The sequence below is a fragment of the Pantherophis guttatus genome, chromosome 2 (genome assembly GCF_059756535.1).
Source record: "Pantherophis guttatus breed Tessera chromosome 2, ASM5975653v1, whole genome shotgun sequence".
Classification (NCBI taxonomy): Eukaryota; Metazoa; Chordata; class Lepidosauria; order Squamata; family Colubridae; genus Pantherophis; species Pantherophis guttatus.
In genome coordinates, this window is record NC_142064.1 from 119,269,065 (window position 1) to 119,286,901 (window position 17,837).

A 17,837-nucleotide genomic window follows, 5' to 3' on the forward strand; every position below is an offset into this window, starting at 1 on the left:
TCCTTAAATTTTTGAAAGGTTTCATCTTTATGTTTTAATGTGTAAACAAACCCATAACGACTATAATCGTCTACTATTGTCAGGAAGTAACGTTTTCTATAAGTGATTGATGGGGTTAATGGACCTACTAGGTCCATGTGTACTAAGTCAAAAATTTTGTTAGTTGATCTAGTAGATTTTCTTGGCCTGGGACTAGTTTTTAGTTTTGTAGATTTACATACTGAGCATTCCAAATAGTTTTCACAATTTTTTATTTTGACACCTTCTGCGTGTTCAGTCATTTTTTGTACTACAGGAAAACTGGCATGTCCTAACTTTCTATGTAAGATGTGAGCACACTCATCATGAATTGGCTTACCTATTTTTGGTTTTTTTTTTTATCGTGTGCATCTGTATGATCATGAGATATTTTACATTCATCATTGTCACTGTTGCTAATGTTTTCATCATCTGTCTCAATACAATCTTCTATATTTGAATCAATGTTATGCAACCATTCTTCCTTTATTATCAGATAAGGTAGGCCTCCTTTAATCATTACAGTGCCTACATTTGTTTTATTCTTCTCCAAAGTCGCTTTTCCCTTTGAGAAAACTATATTAATGTCAGAATCTCTACTTAGTTTTATGGCACTTAGTATGTTATGAGGTATTTCAGGTATTAACAATACCCCCTCTATTTTTCCTAGACCAGGCAAAGTTACATTCCCTCTGCCTAATACTTGAACCTTCTCTTGGTTAGCTACCTTTATTACAAATTTATCTTCTGTAAATGAAGACAATATATTTTTGTTATTAGTGGTGTGATTAGTTGCTCCAGAATCAATAAGCCAATTATTGTTCTCATTTTGCTGTATTTTAGTGTTGTCTTGTTTATTTAGTCCATTCAGTGAACCAGATTTTCTATCCTTTGAATTTTCTCTGCCCCCTCTATTTTCTCTGTAATTTGGTGGGCTTCTATATCTATGTCTATCTATGGAGGACTGTCTATAATTGTATTTGTTCCTATATTCTGACCTATGTCTTTCCTTTGAAATTTTGGGGCAATCTCTTCTATTGTGTTCCCTGGATCCACAATTGTGACATTTGTATGTTTCATTATATTTTTCTTGGAAAGCTACTTTCCTAAAAGGTTTGTGTTCTGTGTGATTGCTAGAACGATTTTTTCTCGAATTGTCTTCTGCTATCAATTTGTTGGATAGACTTTCTATGGATAAATATCCTAGATTGATAGTGTCTAAATGTGACATAAAACTATCCCATGATGAATCAAGTGAGTTGATAATAACACTTTTCATTGTTTGGTCTGAAATCACCTCCCCCCTCAAGTGCAGCTCAGCTCTTATTTTGTTTAAAGATATTAAATGCTCACTTATGGAAACCCCTGGTTTTACCCTAGATGAAAAGAAATCCTTAGATATTCTTGTGGTGGTAGCTACACTGTCGCTGTGAAACAAATTAAACATGCATTGAATAATTTCTGAAACAGTCAGATTTGGTTTGATGCTATGATACATTGCAGGAGACACACTAGATATTATTAAGAAAAAAGCTCTATGGTGTAGACAATCTATTTTTAAAGTCCAAGGTCTTTTTGGGGGACTAGTGATAAAGAATAGTAAGTTTTCCTTCATAAAGACAACCTGGAGCTGTTGATACCATTCTTGCAAATTAATGCCATCAACCCTTAGTTTTGGGAAGTCACTGGGTAAGTTTCCCACATTATTCTGTCCATTACTTACAACCTGAGGTAGTCCGTGGTCTCGCAAGTGTAGAAAATTGCAAAACGGCATGGGGATGCTCGCAACGAGTCTGCGTGGTTCTCTCACCAGTTCATGTCTTCCCGGACCGTCTGTGTAGTTTCGCGCATGCGTGTTGTCCATTTCTTCTTTGACGTCGTCGTGGAAGGTTCTCTCCATTGCGGCTCGCTCGCTCTGCTCCTCTTCAGACGAGTCGGTCTCTGGTTCGGCCTTGGGAATTCTGGCGACGGCGGCTGCTCTTCTTTTTCTTTTGTGGGTGTTGTCACTTGCTTCGGTCTGTGGTGTAGGGCGGAATCGACAAGGCTCTCTTGGTTCGGGCGTCGTCGCTCTCGAAGTCAGGATGGGAGCGGGCAGGTCTTGAGGTATCGGCTTGCTCGCTCTCTTCTTCGGCGGCTTTTTGGTAATTTTTAGTTTTGGCCCAAATGCAGCAAGAAGCGTTTTCATCGCTGACTTTACTTGGGATTTCGTTGAGTCATCTTCACTTTCTGATTCTGACTCTTCCGAGGAGTTTGAATCCTCTTTTTCATTTTCGTTATCTGATAACGTTTTTCGCGCCAGAAATTTTGAACTGAGCATTTTGATTGGCTCTGCTTCGTTCACCTTGGAGGCCTGTTGAAACCAAGATGGCTGCCATTCAAAATTTCGCGCGGGATCACATTTTTTTTTCTTCTTAATGACTTTCTCTGTAGTCATATCACTTACTATTTTTGGTTCTTTAGACTTCTCATTAGTGATGTTTTTCTCTCTCGCTGCTCCGCTGTTCTTCAGCATTTCTTGGAGGTTCGCGATGAGGCTTTCATCATTCTTCTGGCTTTTTAATAGTTTTAATATCTCTGACCTGAGTTCGTTATTCTTTATTTCGATTTCCTCCTGGTCATCATTTTCATCTATTATTTCTTCGTCTTCAGTGGTGTACTCTTCGGATTCTCTTGAAATTGCGTTTGTGGATTCGTTGATTATTTCTTGTTCTGTTTCCATTTCTTTGCTGTAGGCTCTGGTGTTGGGCCTATCCTTCTTAGACATTTTTAAGTTTTTTATTGAGTCAATTAACCATCCTCTGCTACCAGCTTGTTGCAATATTTTCAGGATCAGACTCAATAATAATAGTAAGAATTAAAGGTTTAAATATACTTCCTTTTATTTACAATAGGCATTCTATATTCACTGAATATTCACAGATAGAAGCAAGGAAAAGGGTGAAGGTGGCTCCTTATATATACAATGGGTGGAGCTATAAGTGGGAGTGGTGAATCATGAATACATTAGGAATTGAAGAATAAGTTAACCCCTGATATCCCATTCATATACTATTTACACATTAGAGAATAAGGCATTTACATCTGACATAAGTTTTATATTATTCTTTGCCAAACAATCATAATTCTGCTGTAAATTACTGGAGCAGAGATTCAAATTATCTTCTGTTGATAGACGACTTATAGCTCATGTGGATACCCTTGACCTAACCAACCTTTAAGCTGTATGTCATTAGAATGTTCCTTTCTTCTGACAACTTAGAGGCCTGCTAAAAGTATCAAAAGGATTTTGGCTGAGTTTGTACTTTTTCCAACCGGATGCATTGCTTTTAGAGTAGAGAGAATAGAAAGTTATCCAGTGGTCATCTATCAGATCCCTTCATTTACATTAGGAATACTGTCACCTCCACTAGGTTTGTTGTTGCTCAGATTTCCTAAGGCCCATTTGATTTCACATTCTAGGACAGTGATGGTTAACCTTTTCACCACCGAGTGCCGAAACTGGAATGAGCGCCGGAACCCGAGAGAGCAGCTGCCTGGTGCACATGCTGGCCGGCCAGCTGCTCTGTTCTAGGTTCCATTGTACATGCCCGGAAGAGCAGCTGGCAACAGCGCAGGTGCCCACAGAGAGGGCTCTGCGTGCCACCTCTGGCACACATGCCGTAGGTTCGCCATCACAGTTCTAGGATGTCTGGCTCGAGGTCAGTGACCACCCCATCTTGGTTATCAGGGACGTTAAGTTCGTCCTTGTATAGTTCTTCTGTGTAATTTTGCCCCCTCTTCATAATCTCTTCTGCCTCTGTTAGGTCCCTGCCATTTTGGTCCTACCTAGTCACAAATGCTGAAGGCATGTTTTTTTAATCTTAGCAACTGCTGGCTGAGGAATTCTGGGTGATGAAATACTTTAAAGTTGCCAAGATTAAAAAACTTTGTGAATATATATATATCTGAGTCCTTATTAGCACAATCTTTCAAGGTGTATGAGCAATTCCAAATAATTTTTGTAGTCCCCCCCCCTTTTTTTTTTTTTTTTTGCATGAAAGCAGCAAATGATTCTGTTACTTCAGGAATGAATATACACAGCATGTGTATATGTGTGTATAGTGTATTGTATTTGTGGTTGCAAATCTGGGCTCCCTTGCAGCATTTCAGCTTTTCTAGAAGGATTTGTTTTACTTGGGTTAGAAACAGAGTAACTTGTTTCCATTGTTTTCAAAAATTATCCACACAATTGATGTAATTGACATTATTTACCTGCAATTTACACATTTGCATGATTACTTCATTCAATTGCACAATGATTACATTCATTACTCACATGACACTAATTATTTTAATGCCATAAATTTGGACTGATGGACTTTCCACTTTAAAGGCTATCCTGTCCCTCCCAAACAACCTATTAAATTGAGGACTATCCTCTTTGCAGCCCAGATTTCAATTCTGTTTCTCAAGATACCTTGGCAATGGAGGAAATTAGGTGTTTGAACATGCAGAAGAAGGAAAGGGACGTATCAGTCAATATAGAAGCTTATTATAAAAGTCTTTATTTTTTACCAAAGTCTTGAGCCCATAATTTTTCAGCATTATGCAAGTATATTGTTCAGGTATGATAATGATTTTGCCTTCAGATAATCTTCACTGGACCAAACTCCCAACCATAGCGAGATAGAACACAGAGATCAATTAATATATTAGGGCCAAGATTGGTAGCAAATAGTGCCCTACAATCATTTATGATCAGGGGTGGGTTCTAACCGGTTTTACTACTGGTTCTCTTTGTGTGTGCGCTTTGTGCACAATTGCCTCTTCAGTCACACGCTTTGCGCATGATCACCGCGCACATGCTCGGTTCGCTCGCAGGCACACCAAACTTGCGCTTTGCACAAGCGTGTTGCGAATCTGCCCAGCTGAGGTGCGGCAATCCGCTCTGCCACACCTCTCAGCTGGGCAAAAAAAGAAGACATATAAGATCAGAATAACGCAGGGGCGGGTGAGAGGGCCCAGCTCCCCAAGACAGAGAATCGGTTCGGTGACGTCATATCGTCACCGCTACCGGCTCTCACAAACCGGGCCGAACCGGGAGGAACCCACCACTGCTTATGATGTCTCAAACCATCCAGTTTGTTAAAAAAGACAAACCCATAAGGGCCTTGCTCTAGCTCTGGCAATAAAAATACAATAAAGCCAATTAAGTACAATTTCCAGAGTGTATCCAAATGCGGTTCTTTAAATGGAGGTCTGTTGAACTGAGATTTCAGTCTAGCTCACAGTCCTATATCTAGGCAGCTGAATCTCACAACAGCAGTTTTGGTACGTCAGCTTTTATTAAACCTTAGATTTAGGGCAAGTTCCCCAATCTAAAATAATAGATAACCATCTGCTTGCAGGGTGTTAGGGGGAATGTTTAGGGGCCAAATCAGTGGAGGAGCCAATTGCAATAAGATTAGATTGTAGGGCTGTAAAGTAGAGTCATATACAGTCCTACAATCTAATCTTATTGGGATCAGGAACTCAGACTGAAGGAGATGTGAGTGAAGATTTATCCGTACTACCTAGCCAGACTGCTTCCCATTCTTATATAACTGCCCTTTGTAAAATTGATGCTTTGCACTATTTACCAGATCCTATATGGAATTGGACTTTCACAGGCAGAATGTGTATAAGGAGCTTCTGCCAATCAAGCAAAATCAGCTGGAAGTTTTTGATTAGGCTTGTCTTTTTTTTTCCCCTCCCCCCCCTTTTTTTTTTTTTTAACTTTCACATGGCTTCCTGGCTTCCTTGGTGTTGCAACTGGCATCAATAAAAGGTCGTAAAAGCCCTTCTTCCTCTTTCTATGACTCTGCTGACCAGAATCTCCAGAGCGCGTTTTCAAGTCTTAAGAAATCAGGAGGTGATATCCATTCAGATATCACTCACATCTCAAACAGAAAGGGGATGTTTTCACAACAAACGGCAGATTGAGGTTCCGGATGAAGAACAGCATTTCTCAAGCTTTGCACATGAGACCAATGTTTTCCACAAGCTAAAATGTTTTAAATTCCTTAAGTTGCTATTTGCTCTTCCTTCCCTTCCCCCACTTTTTTAAAAAAGTATTTTTTAAAAGAAGCAAACATTTTTCAGCAAGGTGGGGTTATTTTTAAGAAAAATGAAATAGATGAGATAAAAGGTTTCTCACCCCTTTCTCTGCAGTGTGCAAACCAGAATGAAACCTGCTTTATGAAAAGGGAGATTTGGCTAACCTCAGTCACCATATTTTAAAATGTGTAGGTTTTTTTTTTGTTTGTTTGTTTGTTTTGCTAGTACCTTACACAAGCTCGACAACAAAGGAAGACTATTGTGATGATACTACAGGTAGTCCTCGACTAACAACAGTTCATTTAGTGACAGTTTGAAGTTACAATGGCGCTGAAAAAAGTGATTTATGACAATTTTTCACACTTATGACCATCGCAACATCTTCATGTGATTTACATTCAGATGCTTGAAAACTGGTTCATATTTATGACAGTTGCAGCATCCCGGAGTCGTACGATTGCCTTTTGCAACCTTCTGTCAAGCAAAGTCAGTGGGGAAGCCAGATTCACTTAACAACCGTGGAATTAACTTACCAACTGCAGTGGTTCGCTTAACAACTGTGGCCAGAAAAGTCATAAAATGGGGCAAAACTCACTTAAACGTCTCGCTTAGCAACATAAATTTTGGGCTCAATTGTGGTCTTAAGATGAGGACTACCTGTATATATTTTAATTTCCCTCATCTTTGTGATATTTTATTTATTTATTTATCTACTCATATCCCAGCTTTATTATTTTTCTAAGTGACTCAAGAGGGCAAACATCCAACACACCATCCTTCACTTATTTTCTTCACAATAGCAACCCTGTGAGGTGAGTTGGGCTGAAAGAGAGTAACTGGCCCAAAATCACCAAATTGGCTTCCATGGAACTTGAACGCATGGTCTCCTCCTTTCTAGCCGAGTGTTCTGTCCCAGCTACGGAACCCAAAGAACGCAGCTCACACAAAGTCCGTACAAACCTTAGTTTACTAAAATAAAATCAGGGGTTTTTTTCAAACAAAGGCTGTTAATTAACTTTCTTAACAGCCTGCAAGAATCCAAAGAATAAATAATCTTAATCTTACTATGGTTGGCAGAAAGCCCAGAAGCAATTTGCAGAGAACTAAGATCAAGGCACGAAGGAGAGTGAATGGTTGTTCCCTGCAAATTGCTTCAGTTGGCTTTCCTCCTTAAATAGGCTAAGGGAGTCGCCAATTAGCCCCAAGCCTTACTCTCGAGGAGACCTCCTCCTGAGGAGCCACTCCTGCCTTTTGGCAGCTCTGCGCACCCGTGCATCGAGAAGAGGCTCCTCCTCTTCGTCCTCTTCACTTAAGGGAGCTTCTGGAGGTCCTGAAGGTCCTGGTTGAATCCCCGCCTCTGGCACCACATCTTCTCCAGCCTCCTCATTGTCCAACTCAAGTGCCAGCTGTACAGGCTGCTGGCGCAGCACCACACCAGCCTCCTCGTTGTCCGAATCAGCCACCAGCTGCACAGGCTGCGTACGGGCCACAACATTGAGTGCCTTAATCACTAGATCTAACTTGCCCAAAAAGATTTTATAAGTGATAGAGTAGAACCTGGAACTATAATAGCTCTTAATCATGGTCAGTTCCAGTTGGCCAGCTTTAAGGATGACATAAATCACTTTACCTTCCTGCATTCCATTATGGTGAGTACATGGTCCTGATTCACACTTACACTGCCCTTTCTTGCAGAACTAGTGTAACAATTTAACTGCAAGATGAAGGTCACAACTTCAGAGTAAAGGCTCATCCATGCTGACTGTGACCTGTCACCAGATCAGGCAGGCAACTACTTCTGGAGGGCAGAAACAGATAATATCTGTTTATCCTTCATCTACCATTAACGTTACCTTGAGGCATGTTTTTCTGCCCCATTTCAGATATCCGCTTTTCTGTGTTGTGTCCCCTCGAGCACTGTTGCCCATTTTAGATGACACAACACGCTTTTTGTGAGGTAAACCCAGCAGTTCATCAAATCCTCCACAGAGGCCAAAACACCCCTTCCACTGAGGCAATATTTGCTATAGTCTGTAGTATCTTTCAAACCTACCAATGTATGAAATGCTGAAGGAGGGTTGTTTATTTTGTTTTGTTTTTCAATGCCTTCGAGCCAGGGTTGACTCCTGGTGATTGCCTGGACAAGTCCCTGCAGCTTTCTTGACAAGACTTCAGAAGTTTGCCCTTCCCTGCTTCTTAGACTAAGAGGGAAGGATTGGCCCAAAGTCACTCGCCTGACCTTCTGTCTAAGGCAAGATTAGAATCACAGTCGCCTGGTTTCTAGCCTGGTACTTTAACCACTACATCAAATAGGCCCAGGCTGTAATACAAATCATTCTCGTTTAACAACCACAGGTATTGTAGTCCTCATTTAGAAACAGCCTCATGTGTAGTGACTGTTCCCAGTTACGACGGTGGGGGAAAAAAAAAAACCTTGCAACCAATCCTTCTATTTACAACCTATACAGGTCTCTAAAGCAAAGCACAACAGCTGTGGATACCGTTTTATGGAGGAATTATTAAGTCTGTTATTTGTACTTGTTTAACTGTCAACTTGTCGGTACAGCAACTGAACAGGACTGGTACAGACTCTGATGGATAGTTTAAGACTGCAGAAAAAAAAAACAATTGCAACCGTCTTCCTGTATATTGTGAGGGTCAGAAAGAGGACTGAGGAGAGGACTGCAAACCCCTCACATCCTGGACATAAAATGTTTCAACTCCTTTACTCAGGACAGCGCTATAGGGCATTGTCTATCAAAACAACTACGGTAGACACAGGGACAGTTTTTTCCCTTGTGCCATCGCTCTACTAATTTTCACAGTATTGCCTAATGCGATGATGGCGAACCTTTTACTCACCGAGTGCCGAACAGGTATGTGCTTTGCGCGCACGTGTGCCATCTGTGCTAATGCGCGGCTCCTTCCCCATGCGCTGTCCGCGTAACCACACCATCTGTGCATGCGCACAACTTTCGCACGCATCCCCACCATGCACTACATGTGCAACCACACCATCTGCGCATGCACACAGCTTTTGCACATGCCTCACGCCATGCGCTGAGTGCGCAATCGCACAATCTGTACATGTGCATGGTTTTCACATGCACGAATGCCATCTGCGCATGCGCACACTGCACACCAGTACTCTCGCACACATGCACAAATGCGCATGCATGTGCAGGAAAGCTCTGAAGACCAGCTGGGTCTCCTGAATTGCAGACATGCGCACCAGAGGCCCAAACACCAGCTGGGGCGCGTGCGCATGCACAGCTGCAGGTGACTTGGGTGACAGCTCGCGTGCCCAGAAAAATGGCTCTGTGTGCCACTTCCGGCACGTGTGCCATACGTTCGCCATCATGGGCCTAATGTCTATGTATAGCACAGGTGTCAAACTCGCAGCGTCACATTGCCATCACCTGACGTATCACGATGATTTTCTCCTTTGCAGAGCTGGGGTGGGGTGGGCATGGCCGCCAGTTTGATACCCCTGATTTATAGCCATGCAGTGTGTATTATCTTGTGTGTAATATTATTTCTCCTTATTATCTTCTTTCCTTTCTTCCCTTTTATTGGTGGTATTATTTTTATTATTATATACTTTATTCATTAAACATGAAACTCAAGTCAACTGAACATTCAAAAATGCTATTATTATTGTTATTGTTGTTGTTATGGTATTATTATTATGTTGCTTTGCATGCACACTGAGAGCTTCTGCACCAGAGACAAATTTCCTGTGTGTCTAATCACAATTAATGGTCTAATTGGCCAAATGAAGTATTCAATTGAAGTCAAAGAAATCTAAACTTATAAACACAGTTTCATTAGTGACTGCCTTATTTAACAACCGAGCTGTTAGGCACCAAAGCATAGGGTTGTAACCCTTCCTTCCAAATCATTCTAAAAATGCAAATTTCCCATGAGTGGGAGGTGGCACCATCAACTAATGTGGCCTGGGGTGCCATATACACCCTTGAGGTGGCACTGAGTACCGGTGATATATTGCTGAGTTATTCTTGCTTGTGCAGGAGGCATCCTACACCAGTTGTAGTTGCTAGGTAGTCTTCAAGGACAGTTGCAGATAAAACACATCCAGTCTAGAGATGATAAAGTTATGAGTTACTGTTGCCAGAGCCATTTTTTCTCCAGAAAGGGTTGCACCTGGTATACCACCATAGCTGGGTCAAGGGATTCTTGGCCATGGCTTCCCCCTGCAGGAACCATGACTGAAGGAGTAGCTGCAAGTTACAGGTCCCTCCGGAGTACTATGGTAACCCCTGGTGCCCACTGTGCTTATTTTCCCACTGTGCACCAAAATGCTCTTGGCAGCAGTACAGCTTCAGTACACTTCATGGGTGCCCTCGGTCCACTGTTTTTATGCTTGTTTGCGGAGTCTTTTCCAGCCCTAGTGTGAGAAAAACAACATCAGGAAAGCAATGGTAAAATTTTAGTCTGACCCAGCAAAAAAAGGAACCAAGACAGGAAAGCTGTTACATTGTATTGGGAGCAGGTGACCAGGGAAGCCAGGTGATTTAGGGTAGTGATAAGTAAGCATTATTCTTACATCAACTCTCCTAAGCAGCAGAAGAGCTTGAGGGAAAAGCGTCAACTGGCATATTTCCAAATCAGTTGATTTTGCTATAATCATGAATATGCTTGTCTTAACCTGGTTGAGACACCCTTTCTTCCCTAATGCCAATAAAGCCAGGTGGGAGAAGCAGAAAAACAAACACATCATGGAAGGGTTGGCTGTCTAAACTAACATTACTTGGCTACCCCCAACCCATCATAGAGAGCCCTTGCGTGGCCCAGTGGCCTTACACTAAGAAAGGGCTCTTCAGAAGGAAACCTCGAAAGGCTGCTTGGGGGCAGTTTTACCACACATTTTAAGAGTGGACATTGAGTGATAAGATCATCGTGCTGTCACTGTGACTGCCCAGATCAGGGGAAAGAGAAACAGGAGACATTTCCTGGTACAGGAGGTGAGACAATCTGGAGAGCCAGATTGAAATGAGCAATAATTACAAGCAATGTACATTCAGGTGTGAAGTAGCTATGCAAAATAAATTGGTGGTGGTGGCAGAAATTCTACCTGGAAAAAGTAAAAGAAATGATAGTTGGATAGAACTCTGAAGACTGGCAATTCTAAAAGCTTATACAAAAATCAAAGTTAATAAATAAATATTTTCCAATTGGCAAAATTAGGGATTTTGTAGGGACTAGAAGCAGAAAAATTGGACTTCCCTGAGTCTTACCATTGGTGAAAAGGGAATGATCCTATTTCTTTAGAACTCTAGATTGGATTTGGTAAAAGTTTAGTACAACTTTCCAAACTCATTGCAAAAATTATTTTCTGCACCAGAAACAATTGTGGCTTACCTGCTTGAGCTTTTTTGCAATCTACCAATATTTTCTCATTTCTGTTGCAGTCCATTGCTTGATCCTTGATTTCCTGAGTGGAAATTCCATCCATTGGGTAGTAAATGCAGAGCCTTATTGAGATCTGGGTGGTTGGGGGCAGAAGGTTGGATTTTCTTTCTTCTCCTTGCATTCCATGGCCATTTCTTTATTATCCTCTATTGTTTTTCCTCTATGGAATGTCCATCAATGACCCAAGAAACAAGAGCTTCAGGGGAAATAGAAAACAAAAGTATTATATTTTCACTCTCTTGTTGTACTGTATTGCCTTCAGTGAAAAATATGTCACTTCTGAGCCTTTGAAATATTCCAAATACTTTAAACATACTTTGGATGCAGTTCCTTCCCTAAGCAAGAGCCTCAGGTAACTATGTAATTAAATATTGTAGCACACATGCAGTAGTCTTTACAACTTCAGTGTAATGCGGCTACCTTTTTCTGTTTGGACATGCAGTGGCACTTCATTTGTTGTATCTCCTCCATTTTACACAACCAGACAGCAATTCATTCAAATTCCATGTGTTCTCTCCCCTCCCCAATGTCATCCTACAGACAATTTCATTGTGTTGGAAGAAATATCCTTCTGGGTTCTGCTCCAAGTGGGGAAAAAGACACTGGAAACATGGAGACTGCTTGGAAAGATGGTTTAATGGTGGACAGGATCACATGGTTTGAGTTCCTGAACAGAACAGAAAAAGGGGCCGAGATACAGCGAGTCCCCAGGTTTTATGCTTTCTCTGGCTTTGAACTTCCTGGGGCCCAGAAAGAGTATCCTGATTGGTTGTCAGACTCCCAGGGGGTGGGGGTCTTAGCTAGCCTTGCTGGCTGATGTAATCTTCCCAGGTGCCATGTGGTGAGTTTCTGTCCTAGATGGATCCCATTGTGTTAGTTTCTGTTGCTATTGTGTTGCAGGTTATGGCCCATTAACAAAGGTGTGTGTGGGGGAGGCAGGAAGCTGCTTTGTCTTTAAAACATGTTTCTCCATTTCTCATCCAGGGAAATATAATATTCTGCCTTTTTAATATTTCCTAAAATATTTCATTCTTCCAGGAAAGGGGTGGGTGCTAACTTCCTACAATTGGAACAGAAGTCCCACTGAATCCAGCCCAGAGATATAACCCCACACCAGTGGTGGGTTTCACTTACCTTTGCTAATGGTTCGCTCACACAGAAGTTATTTGATGACATCCCAGCAGGTGGGTGGAGCCTCCCGCCGCCACTACTACTGATTCGCCCAAACCAGGGCGAACTGGTAGCAACCCACCACTGCCCCATACACGTTTCATGGCTTCTTAATCAAAGAAGACTTGGGGAAACTCCAAACTGGCTCCAGTGAAGTCTCCTGGTTTGGGACCAGATGGGGGACTCGCTCGCCACACATTGAGATGCCTTTTTTCCTAGTCCAGAGGGGACCCAGTTGCTGCCTGAAAGCAACCCGCGTTACTTTCTATGAGAGCAGCAGCAATCCTGGCCTTGTTGCTAAGTCACGGTGAAAGAAAAAGCTGTGGGGGAAGCTTTTCTTCCACTGATTTGCTTTTCTCATATCTCTAGGATGGGAGGAAAGCACATTGCTGTTGCTGTGCAGATGAACCCGTAGCGTTGGTACATTTCATGGCTGTTCCATATCCTTGGTTGAAAATCCTACTGTGGTCACATCCATATTTGTAGACAGTTTACGAAGGGAATCTGTAGAGATTCTCAGTCATACAGGTCGTGGTTGTCCCAAAGGTGCTTTTTCAGGAGGCAACTGGACTTTCTTGTTTTTTCTTTTGAAGACGTTTCGCTCCTCATCCAAGAAGCTGCTTCAGCTCTGACAGGATAGTGGGGAATGGAAGGATTTATATTCCTTGGAGACAGCTGGTCATTTGCATCCTTTTAGAGGGTCTTTGAAGCACTTTGAGGTTTATCTGTGTCCTTTGAAGAGTTACAAAGGGATGTTTGTCTGCCTTACATTTCTTCTGCTTATCTATCTCAGTCTCCTGTCCAATCCTCTCTCCTTTCCTTCTTCCCACTGGCAGTAGCTATGAACATGTAGGAAGTTAGCACCCACCCCTCTCCTAGAGGGAGATTCTATTTTAGGAAATATTAAAAGGGCAGAATATTTCCCCTAAAAGGGAGGCAGAAACTCAGCCCCCCCCCCACCTTTGTCAATGGCCTGGGCCAGTCTATTCAACATAACAAAGATCTACCTCCTTCAAGCAAAGCCATAATAGGAATTGCCAAAAGCCCCTTCATTATTACATCATCACCCAGCAAGAGTCAACCAAACTTGGGACTCAAAAACACAACCTACAAAGTTACCCCTGCATGGCCCCATGGGAGTCTGACAACCAATTAGAATATAAGTTCAAATTCAAAAGCTCAGGCACTCTCAGCATCTCTTCCCTTTTTTTTTCTCTTCACCCAAGATCTTCAAGGCATGTGATCCTGTCCACCATTAAAACTATCTTTCCAAGCAGCCCCCATGTTTCTGGTGTCTTTTTCCCCACTTGGAACTGAACCCAGAAGGATATTTCTTCCAACAAACACACACACAGATTATTGGACCAGTTGTGTAACCAAAATTATAGAATTCTGGAGATTATCTGTGCAGAGTTTGCAAAAACTTTTCTTTAAAATGTCCCTTCTGGAAACTTTGAAAGCACACACGGCAGGTCCATGCTTGGATACCTGAGTCCAGTCTAAATTAAAACTAAGGATGAATATGTAGACCATTCAGCTGAAAACAGCCCATAACAATTTACAATGCTGGCATTCTGGAGCAAGTTTAGGATGCAAGTATATACAATAGAATCCAAGAATTATGAAGTTAAAAGGCATTGCAATGCTCATCCAACTCTCTGAAATGTACAGGAAAACAATTAAATCAGGGCAAATATCTGTTTTATTGCTACGGTGATGGGAACCTATGTCAGAACCAAACCCAAGGAAGAAAGCCATTGTTAAATTAACATTAAATAGAGTGACCAGATTTGGGACACAAAAATCCGATGGCCACTAGATGGCAGCAGGGGAGTGCAGAACATTTTAAATCTCTTGGTTGCCATTTAATGGTAGTCCGGATCTTGGCAATCAGGGTAACCTAATGAGCCATCAGCACCAAATCCTGAGGGAGCAAAGCTCAATAAAGAAGCTACAAGGGAAGAGGTGGTCTTTGCATCTATGCTGTTTCTTCCCATTCATATTTTGAGGAAAGACGGATACAAAAATGGGCTGGTCATTACAGAACTGGAATTTTTTTTTTAAAAAAAATTGATTTATATGCCACCCTTCTCCGGAGACTCAGGGCGGCTTACAATGCGTTAAGCAATAGCCTTCATACTTTTGTATATTTATACAAAGTCAGCTTATTGCCCCCACAACTGGGTCCTCATTTCACCTACCTTAGAAAGGATGGAAGGCTGAGTCAACCTTGAGCCTGGTGAGATTCGAACTTACAGTAATTGCAGACAGCTGGTGTTAATCACAATGCTATCAGTCTGCTGAGCCACCAGGCCCTTAAGAATTGTCTTAAAACTGTCCAAACCTGTTGTGCAGGTTGCACATTCAAAGATCCGGTGGCCGGACTGAATACAGGTAGTCCTCGAATTACCACAGTTCGCTTAGTGACCGTTCAAAGTTACAATGGCACTGAAAAAAGTGACCGTTTTTCACACTTATGACCCTTGCAACATCATCGACTCACATTTAGGGCAGCTGCAGTGTCCTGGAGTCATGTGATTCCCCTTTTGCGACCTTCAGACCAGCAAAATCAACCGGGAACCCAAATTCACTTAACAACCGTGTCACCAGCTTAACAACTGCAACGATTCCCTTAACTAAGACGCTGAGCTTGTCGATCAGAAAAGTCGGCAGTTCGGCGGTTCGAATCCCTAGTATGGGTTTCCTGCGTGAGCAGGGGGTTGGATTAGATGACCTCCAAGGTCCCTTCCAACTCTGTTACTGCGGCAAGAAAGGTCGTAAAATGGGGCAAACCTCGCTTAACAAGTCTCTCGCTTAGCAAGCTACATTTTGGGCTCGATTGTGGTCGTACGTTGAGGACGACCTGAACCCCTGGAACGCCCGTAACTCACTTTAGTCAGCAGGGGGCGCTCCTGACTCTCCAGTCCTAGCCAGCCTCCGGGCTTGGGGAGGTGGCGGCTTGCCTTGCCTTGCCTTGCCTTGCCTTGCCTTGCCTTTGCCTCGCCTCGGCTTAGCTTGGAATGGGCTGCGGACGGCCGAGGAGAGACTTCAGAGTTGGCAGCGGTGCATTGTGGGGGGGAGTGGCGAGGTAGGTGCCGCTGCCCGGGAGCGGCTCCTGACTGAGCGGCGGACGGTCGCAAGTTCTCCTGAACTTCGCTGGCCAGGTAGGTAGCGCTGGCGGGGAAGGAAGGAAGGAGGGAGGGAGCTGTAGGATGCGCCTTCGGGCACCCTCGAGGACCTTTTCTTAGGCTCGCATGTGTTCCGTACCTCCAGCGATCTTCATGCCTTCCTGCAACGCGGTTTCTCTGTTCTGCTCCCAACTCCGAGCCGTTGCTCGAGTCTCAACTGGGGTGCAAAAAGAACCGGACAAAGAATACCCCGAAGCAGTCGCTCTGCTTCCCAGAGGCGACCCATTAGTTGGAAACCCCCCCCCCCACCTTCCCCTTGCTGCCTTCTTTAGCGATTCCTTCTCTTTCCAGCAACACTCCTTTTTCTCTTGAGCGCTCTCCAAGCATTCCGCCGCTCCACACCTTTTTCCACAGCTTTCCCTCCCTCCCTCCCTTCATTCAGCGCCCCTCTCTGCTCGCTCCAGACATTCTTTTCCCTTCATCTTTATTATCTGTTCTCATCGGAGTTTTGCTTCGCCCGCGTTACTCGCCCTATTCCTCCCCATCTAGAACATTAAATTCCTTGGAAGGGCGCTTCTCAAAGTAGGCGAAGTTGAAAAGTGCCTGGGACGAAATTGCCAAATTTGGAGACTGGAAGAAGAGAAGGCAAATATTCTGCCTTTTGAAAGGGGAAAAAAAAAAAAAAACTCGGATTTGGTGTGTTTCCCCCACCCGCATCTGTGTTAGGGACTGTTGTTTGGTGGGAATGTGCTTTGCAGTTTGTCTGCAATTGTTAACCTGAGCTGACTACAAAAACTACAGAACTGAGAACAGGTTTATAAAAATCATGTACTATAAATGCCTGGGGAACATTCACCTTAATTGTGAATTTGTGAAATATCCTGTACAAGAAAGGATTACTGGTGGTGGTGTTTTTTTTAAACTGAATATAGGAGGAGAGATTAATTTGCAAAAAGGATTCTTCCTAAGGATTTAAAAGTAGATTGAGTTATCCCCAAAGAAATGCAGACTGCATTTCCCATACGAGACCCACACTTCAGATATGAGGAGGTCTACCTGATCCGTAGTTGGTGTTTTCAGGCCTGTTGAAACTTGTCAGCACTATGGCTAACATTAGCCACAGCAATCCTTCTTTTCCTCCCAACAAAACCAGAAGGACAATAGGGAAAAATAGGGGTGGGGGGAATGGTATTCTTGATAGAGTGGGAGAGAGAAGTGTGGGGGTGAATTCTTTGGCTTGGGCAAGTCCTCTTGCTGGACTTCCGGGATATATCAAATCTGCAACACCAGAAAGTCCAGCTTGGATACACAGTCAAGCTGGTCCTTCCACTTGCAGCACAGAGGGAGGATGCCAGGTGGCTGTGCCAGGGCGATTATAGTATCCCGTTGAAGAATGACAGTAGTTGACTGTAGTTCAGTTTTGCCTGTAAAAAGCAAAAAAAAAAAAAAAAAAAGTTTGGCCACCACAACCCAGAACAGAGATAGCCTTTGGCGTTGAAAAGTCCCAATCATCATAAAGCTTCTTCACAGGGTGCATGAAGAAGTTGCATTCATCTCTACACTGAACAGACAATCCTGCTTCATAACTTTTTTTTTAATGAAAAATAAATTATTTAAGATGCTGTCCCCTACCTGACCTTAAGCTTGCTGACCCTGGTCCTGGAATCCAGGTCACAATTTGGCTTTCACACCCTCTTCTGCACATCAGCTATTTTACATGCAAATCTACTGTTATACTATGAAACATTATTTTTATATTAGATGTATGAAGTGGCCCAAAAACTTATCTTCTAGGTCTTTCTTTCCCTTGCCAAATCACACAAGCCTAAACATAAGGTATTTTTAAAAATACCAATCAAGGAGGGAACAATTGGGAGAATAGGTGAGCAATCTGGAAAAACTGCCACACCCATTTCACCATTTGCTGAATTTAGAGAAGTCCTGCTTCCATTTCCCCTTCTTTCTCCCCTCCTGCCACTCTGCCGGATTCACACATTGCCTTGACCCGGAAAG

General features: G+C 42.8%; 1 protein-coding gene and 1 long non-coding RNA gene across 5 annotated transcripts in view; one reads left to right on the top strand and one right to left on the bottom strand.

Moving 5' to 3' along the window:
• Positions 1-9,915: 9,915 nt before the first annotated feature.
• LOC117675489 (uncharacterized) lies at positions 9,916-16,190 on the bottom strand. Of its 2 annotated transcripts, none has more exons than XR_015732831.1 (3): positions 15,964-16,190; positions 11,476-11,722; positions 9,916-10,501 (listed from the first exon to the last, which is right to left on the bottom strand). It is a non-coding gene; the product is annotated as an uncharacterized LOC117675489 (long non-coding RNA). The 2 variants fall into 2 exon arrangements; XR_015732830.1 differs by lacking the exon at positions 15,964-16,190 and adding an exon at positions 15,588-15,701.
• PLXNB3 (plexin B3) overlaps positions 15,591-17,837 on the top strand; it is a 65,263-nt gene continuing 63,016 nt past the window's right edge. The window contains exon 1 of one of the 3 annotated variants that reach the window (XM_034434153.3): positions 15,591-15,860. The gene's annotated coding sequence lies outside the window, so the exon portion shown is untranslated. The remainder of the gene's footprint in view (positions 15,861-17,837) is intronic. The other 2 variants (XM_034434152.3, XM_034434151.3) reach the window with 2 other exon arrangements.